An 8,368-nucleotide genomic window follows, 5' to 3' on the forward strand; every position below is an offset into this window, starting at 1 on the left:
CGTTTTTTCACGGTAATTACTTGTCATTGCCGAAAGTTGATGCCGTGCTGCTTAGCATTACATTTGTACCTGTTATCCGTCACCACAGCCAGCGATTTGCGATTTACGTTAATTGTTACTTTACTATTTGATAATTTATTAGATACGTAGTTTAGTTTATTTGATATTCATATTTAGTACAGACAGATCCGTATGAAAAAATCGATATACAGACACAAGAAGCTTCCTACGGATTTTTGACGTTTTTGAGTCCCATTATCTGCCCTTTATGGCTAACCAACTTTTCAAAACTTTTCCGTGTGTGGAACCACTTTTTACCACCTTTCCTGTTTGTCAAATATCACATTAATTCCGAGCTGATCATCATGACCCCCAAAAAGATCCTGCGGCAAGAACCTGTCTTTTTGCTTCACAACATCCCAATTCCAAATCAACTTTCTTAATAAAAATTAGTTAGGATTTCTTGGAAATTGCTTAGATGCTAAGCAATTTCAAAGAAATCCTAACTCTCCTGGAACTGATTTAACTGAATTGATTATTACCGTTTCTTTACTCCCCCTTGCCCGTATCTAAATCTTACTTTTGCCTGTATCTTACCTTTGCCACTTTAGGGATGATTTGAGGTATCTCACATAGCAAATGAAGCGGCATGCAGTGCAATAAAAAATAAGTCACAGTAGATGTTGGAAGGTATGTTTACACTTGCTTCCTAGCTGTTTCTTTTTTTCGCTGGTCTTTTCTTGCCTTCTTCGAGCTTTCAATGAGTCATTAGGCCAAGTAGACGTTTTCACGATACTGTTAAATCTCTCTATATCGGGCCTCTCGCGGAGAACGAAAAGTGTACGGTATTAAGGGGACATACACCAAAACCTATTTTGCCGGAACCGCGATTTGACTCCATATTATGAAAGTATAGATAAAAACAATAAGATTTGATACATTGAAAAATTTTTTTGAGAGTATGCACTTTCAATTTTGAGAAGTCTGTCACTGAATTGGCTGATTTTTTTACTGAACATTATTAACAATCCGTACAAGAAGCCCTCTAAAAGATTATATAATTGAACAATAGATGACGAACTTACAAACCGAACAAGGTCGACGAAGCAAAATTGAAATTTTTGCCTACTATTGAAATGAAACGAAAAGTTTCAAAAATTCTTGTGAGTGTAGCTGATAATCATATCCAACTTTTTGCTGCAGGATTTCTCATAATTTTGAGTTTTAAGGTATGAATTCTGGCCTCAAAGGTCTTAGTAAAATTCATGTAAAAAAGGGCCAGAAATGGCAGATTTAAGGCTTAAAATGTCTATATCTCAAAAAGTGTCAGTTTTTTTTAATCAATGTGATAAGACGAAACTTTTAGTAGGTCAAATAGATGATTTTAGAAGAAAAATAGTCTTAAATAATTTTCTAGCTCAAACACAAATTTTGTGTCTTTAAATATTATAAATTTGGAACTAAAAGTTCGTATAAATGTCTATGTGTTTTGTCTGTGTTTGTTTGTCCGTAGTAGGAATTTACTGTAACTTTGGAGACTGGGCGCAGTAATGTCCCAGAGGGTTTGTAACATCATGGATGCTGACTAAGCTTACCTGATCCTCTCCAACTTGTATTAGTACACTACTTCATTCACACCAGTCATTTCACTACATTAAACTGATTGAGGTTATGCCCTTTGTACATGCTGAAGCGATATGCTATGATGAGTGGAATATGAGTTAGGATCAGTTTGGTCCGTTTCATGGCAAAAACATTTATTGATTGTCTATCCAACCAAAAATTCAGGGTGGGTTTTCTTGAAATTGTTGTTTTGTTGATGAGAGTGGGCGAGAGTTAATGAACAATGTTCTTATCCTTCGGCAGTCTCCTTCATTTGTGCCGGGGCTGCGGTGGGTTGGGAGTCGTCCATCACCTATTGGATGGTGAGAGGTTTTTATAACTAGCAACTTATGACCACTGGCTAGCAATGGCTGGAAACAAATTGATCAATGTCAAATTAACTGAGGGCTGAAGGTAGTACTACTGGCCACGCAGCATCCTGCTTATTCTTAATTGTGTAATTGCATTACATTGTGTGATATGTGGTGTTTATTCATTGAATGTAAACAAAGTTTTTGTTTTATTAGATAATTGATAACCTGGTGGATTACTATTTACCACCCCATAGTATTTGTTGATAGTTCAGTAGATTTGTATTTTGATCATTGACAGGATGAGTTCAGAGAACCAAGATGAGAAGACAAAGTTAAGAGAAGATTTTGATAAAGAGGCTGAAGAAATTGATTCATCAAAATTCTCTCGAAATTGACTTTGTAGTTGTTTCTGATGGAGGGGAGTGATATCTATCAGCTGTTTTTGGTCCCATGGAAAAATATTGTTCCTAGCCGAAATTATTGCCGGTCAAAGGTCAGCGCTTATGTGTAATTGTATTGCGCGAGCGATTTTCAATCGCGCGCCCTGAAAATCGAGTCTAAAAATCTATCTTCTCCTACATTTTTTGAGTAATCACCCTGAAACTTTCAGGATATGTTCTTAGGACCATTTAGAAGAGATTGTCAGGCCAGAATTTTGAGATAGGCCTTAGAAAATTTTTTATTCAATTTTGAAAATCTTGGACCTGAAAAAATCGTCAAAATACGAGGTCCAAGATTTTCAAAATCGAATACAAAATTTTCTAAGGCCTATCTCAAAATTCTGGCCCAACAATCTCTTCTAAATGGTCCTTAGAATATATCCTGAAAGTTTCAGGGTGATTTTGATAAAGAGGCTGAAGAAATTGAGCTAGATATAAATGAAGCAATGGACGGCTCAACATGTGGGTGGGGCACTTTACTCTACACAATTGGAAAATTCTTCTTCTGTGCGCTGGAGGGTGCAGAGATAGTCCTACTCACAATAATAGGACCAATACTGAGGTGTGAATGGAACCTCTCCTCTGCCGCTCTATCAGGTCTCCAGATCAGTACTGTGATCACCATGCTGATAACACCACTGGTAACCTCCACATTTGGAGACAGATTCGGGAGAAAACGCATATCTCTGATCTCAGCTGTCGGAGTCACAGCAGCGGCCACTTTGTGTGCCTTCGTGCAGAGCTACTGGCAGTTTATAGTCCTTCGCTTGATAACGGGAGTGTTTGTTGGTCTGGGCACCGCGCCATCTGTCAAGTTGAGTGGAGAGGTTACACCCACTAAATTCCGTGCTCTTGCTTTCTCTGGCCTCTCCTTACCTTGGGGTTTAGGAGCTTCAGCTACTGGAGGTATGGCTTACTTGATTCTGAATGACTTTGGGTGGAGAGGTCTGGTAATTTGCACTTCTCTTGCCTTCTCTCCGTCGCGTGCATAGTGTTTTTTGCTGCGATCAGGGAGTCAGCAAGGTTCCAGTATTACAGGGGTAACATGACTGAGGCTGAGACCACTATTAGGAAAATTTACAAGATGAATGGTAAAGGGGATGTGAAATTCAGACTGAAGAGAGCTCCACCAGTGGAAGTGCACAATAGCAGAGGCGGCTATTGAGGGCGTCCAGGCGTCCGTGGACGCCTTAAAATTATTATCTGGTGGCTGGTGCTTAAAATAGAAATAATAATTAGTAATAGTGTTAGGAAATAACAAATCGCAATATAAAGGTCTTCATTTACTATCATACGTTTTAATGTAAGCGCACGCATGATCTTCGTGAAATTTTGTGTTGTAGGGAGTCCAATCCTACCTCTGGACTACTCAGCCGCGCAGTTTTAACTCATAGTTAATTGTAAACGTTACAAAGCACATCGTGCGCATCCCACTACAGGTAATCTATTATGATTTGCCTCGATTTGGGGGTCCAGGACCCTTTGCAATTCGACTGTTATGATACTGCGCGGCTGAGATCGTACACGTGTGGTGTCTTGTTTCACCCATATTATAAGTTTTTGTTTTTGTTTGCTGTCGCCTGTAAAGTGTTACACATTACATTTACAAGGCCCTGTAGCTGTGTGTAATGTAATCGGTAGTTTGGAGGGATCAGCTTGAGCCGGCTCCCAAGCCCCCCCTCCCCCCAGGTCCATCGATTGGACCCCCAACAAAACTGCCAGCCAGCTCCCACGAGCCGCCTCTGCACGATAGAAACATTAGCTGCAGCATGGTCTACAGATTGCTGCAGCAAACTGAAAATATTGCCAACTCTGTGTTACTTTTACTCTTAGGCATGACAAACATGTTCTCATATTATATAAGTACCTACACAATGCCCAGAGTTTTAAATGAGGGGTATTGCACTGGAGCACTTGTTCCAGCTGAAAGAACATGTTTATTTGACAATGCTACACTGTTTGATATTAGTATAGTCAGCTTATCAGAGCCCCTGGGTGTTATCCTCATGCTTCTTGCCATTGAAAAGTTTGGGAGAATAAAACCAGCAATTGGAGTGGGCTTGTTGGCAGTTCTGCTCCCAACGACACCAGTGGCGTAACAAAGGGCCCTGCTGACCCCGCTGTGCAGGGGGGCGCCGTCTTAGGGGGGGGCGCCAAATCGTCGTTTGAATGTGGGACAATTTTGAAAACTTAACTAAAGTACTAGCAAAACTGTGCGTTTTGCTCTAGATACACACTTTTTTAGAGATTTTACCGGCGTATCCTCTAAAATCACCTAATTTGTTCAATTTTAGGGAGGGGCACCAAAAGGGGAAGGGGCGCCAACAGGGGGGGCGCCTTTTCGGCAGGGGGGCGCCAACAGGCAACGTTACGCCACTGAACGACACTATATTTCTGTGTTAATAGGTCCTGGTTGTTCTGGTTCCTCCTGTTACAGCGCATCACTGTCTCTGCAGCAGGATTGATGCCTCCTATTTTGATCGTTGAATATTCACCGACTGTTATCAGATCGTTTATGATAAGTGTTTTATTGTTATCAAACAGAACTGGGGCGATAACAGGTATCCTGTGTTCAGAGTTCTCGTTTAATGAGGGTGTGAGACTGGTATTTGTTGCCATACAGGCCACAAATCTCTTGTTTGTGTTTTGTTTAATGGGACTCTAGAGAGCAACTGTTGGTGTAGAACTCACTTGATGAAATAGCTCTGAGCTTAAATCTTACTGAAGCATCTTTTTAAAATTGATTGTTATATTAAAGATATACTGTGCATTTTCAATAATGTAATATTTTAGATTTTACCAAGGTATCAGTTTTAGACTTTATCAGGGTATCAGTTTTTTGATTCACGATGTCAATCCTTCGCAGCTCGGTGAGGCACAGTGGTGCATCTCGCCGATCTACCGAAGAGAAGCATTATTTGATGCGCGCGCGACCCAGTATTGCATCGCGCTACAAATCAGTTTTAAACTTAACTTCATGCGATTTTAAAACTTGTTGATAATATGTGGCAAATAATAAATAAATTAAAATTTCTTCGAAGTAGCGCGCGCCGCTTTCTTCTCGAAATATTATGGCCCGATCCAGGCCAGACTATTAACAATGGTCAAAATTGATTGAAATTAGTTTTAACTGTCGGGGCCGTCTTTTAAAAAAGAATCCTTATATACAATATATAACGGGTGGTATTCGTGAAGTTCACTTGTATCACGTGGTGACCCCCACGGTCGCTTCACTATAGTGAAGCGTCTTCGACGCTACAGGGGGAGCCGCGCACTTCGTGCGCGGCGGGTCATACAACGTATGACAAAAGTTCACATAGCCATGTGTCTTCGCGTACTGCGTGACGCGCTTGTTTCACAAGTAGAATACGGCGGTCGCGCGCTACTGCAAGCGAGAGGGCTCTGGTTAGAGAAACTCTTGAAGTATTTGTTCCAAATATTATTCCAAATATATTTCAATAGACCGTCGACCAACCTATTTTGGCGTGCGTTTTGATAGTTTATAAACATAAAGAAAAACATGAACATAAAGAAGAATATTAAAAATAAAGCGTAATAAGTGATTTACCACGTTTTTTGTCTTTGTCATACGCTGTACGACCCGCCGCGCACGAGTGCGCGGCTCCCCTGTATCGTTAGAACGCGAACGATAGTGAAACGACCGTGGGGGTTACGACGTGATACAATGTTGTCTCACGTTGTGATCCTCATCGTCATTTTATTTAATAATTACGATATACGCTCGCTCTGGTTTATGGTTAAAATAATATTTAAATTATTTTATTCTACATTATATTCTACGGTCCTTTTATCTAGCTCTGATTGTCTAATTAGCCAATCAGAGCTAGAGGACCGTAGAATATAATGTAAAATGTAATTTTATTTACTGTATGTCCATTTGCAAGCTCAACTGGGTAAGATCGAGATCATGTTATTTGGAAAACTTGATGTCATTGTTATCGCTCCTACTAAATCGCTCGCCCAAATTTGAAGAAAATTCTTGTGAAAAGGCCCTTTGAGTATAAAATTAATCAAAATCGGTGTATTTTTGGACGCTGATTCCGAATCACCCCCATGACGTAGGGTAAAAATGCTTCCCTGGTGAGTTATGGGCAAAAAACCGTTTTGGTCACGTGACAGGCTAGTAAAACATGAATTCGATTGTTTAGGGCTCGGGTTAGGGTTAGGGTTGTATTAAGGGTTATGGATAGCTTCGGGGTTATGGTTAGGGTTAGGGTTGGGATTAGGGTTTATGTAAAACCGTTTTGTACGGGTGCAAAACCATAAAAACCAAAGTCACGTGAAATTTTTGGGCGAGCGAATTAGTAAAAGCCCATTGTTATGACTGATTGTAAGTCTCTACATGATGCTATCCAAACCTCGAAAAATGATGATGACAAGGGATTGAGGATACCAATAGCTTGCCTGAAACAGTGAGTGAACAATAGTGAAATGACAGTTCGTTGGATTTTTAATTGACGATGTCAATTCATGGCAGCTCGGTGCGGCATTGATTCACGATGTCAATCCTTCGCAGCTCGGTGAGGCACAGTGGTGCATTTCGCCGATCTACCGAAGTGGTTGCGAGAAGCATTATTTGATGCGCGCGCGACCCAGTAGTGCATCGCGCTACAACTTAATAATAATGTGAAACTTAAAGAAGTTGAAAGAGTGAATATATTGGTATTTGTGATTTATTTAATGTGTTCGTTTAAAACGATTTTCTATTACATGTTGTGCATGTATTCATGAAGAGGGAAGTTATATTTTGACAGATTATAGTCTTTCTTGTGACACCTTTATTTTATAGTTAATATTATAAATCTTTCAAAGCCTTTTTAAGAAAGAACGGGAGATTGTGAATTGCTATATATTCGGTTAATATATTTATGATAGTCGATATAATATATAATAATTGTGTTATATTTCAGTATGGGGTTTGATAATTACTTGTAACAACTGGTGTGTTTCATTGCATAGTGATCCATTTAAAGTTATTTTTACATTATTTTCAATGCAAAAATGATGTAAAGTTTTTAATATGACGTAGAATTAAAGCTATTTCCGTACAGCCTAAGTATGCTCGTTAGAAAAACTATGAACATGCTAGCTTTAAAAAATATTTTGTTAGTCTGCTGACATCTTGGGTTGTACTGGATGTATAGTAACAAGTTTATTATCGGATGTCTACGTATATTTATTATGATATAATTATTCATTGTAATGGCAATAAAATTTAAATTTTGTTTTACTTAAAATTTTGTTTTACTTGTTCGATTTATTTACTGTGCATGTATGCAATGTGTCGTTTTAGCTCAAGTTTTATCATTTTTATTTTTTATTTGCATTGTATTTTATATTTGCATTGTACATGTTTCCTTCAAATTACACACATCTAAATAAATACCTATGCCGCTCATATTTTCTCAAATATACACAAACCGTATTATTGATTATATAATAACATTTAAAAAGCGAGGGTTAAAACAACATTCCACTAATTAAAACGACTTTCGAGTTTAGATGTGTTTCATATCTAATCATGGCATGCTTATATTATATGTTGTTTTGTTGTGTCAGTTTACTAAAAACAACATCCTTAGATCATAAAAGGTTGAGGAGTGTTTGATGGACGAGGGCCTGAACTGCTCATTGTTGTGAAGTGAATTAATTATTTATTATGACAAGCGTGCTAAATAACTTTAGTATATAGACTCAATCTTCGAGATTTTTCTAAAAGGTCCCCCGAAAGTTGAAACCGACCTGAATAGATGTATTTTCGGACGCTGATTCCGAATTAACCCGATGACATAGGGTGAAAATGCTCCCCTGGCGAGATATCAGTGAAAACTGTCTCGATAACGTGATATTACCATAAAAGGAAGTTGGTCCAATTTCTCCTTAGGGTTAGGGTTTCAGCATATGCTTCAATTAGGGATTGGGTTAGGGTTAGGGTTGGGATCAGATTAGAGGGTTAGGGTTTCGAATAGTCATTCATATCAGGGCCACCGT

The sequence above is a fragment of the Bolinopsis microptera genome, chromosome 2 (assembly GCF_026151205.1).
Source record: "Bolinopsis microptera isolate Bmic1 chromosome 2, MBARI_Bmic_1.0, whole genome shotgun sequence".
NCBI classification, from domain to species: domain Eukaryota; kingdom Metazoa; phylum Ctenophora; class Tentaculata; order Lobata; family Bolinopsidae; genus Bolinopsis; species Bolinopsis microptera.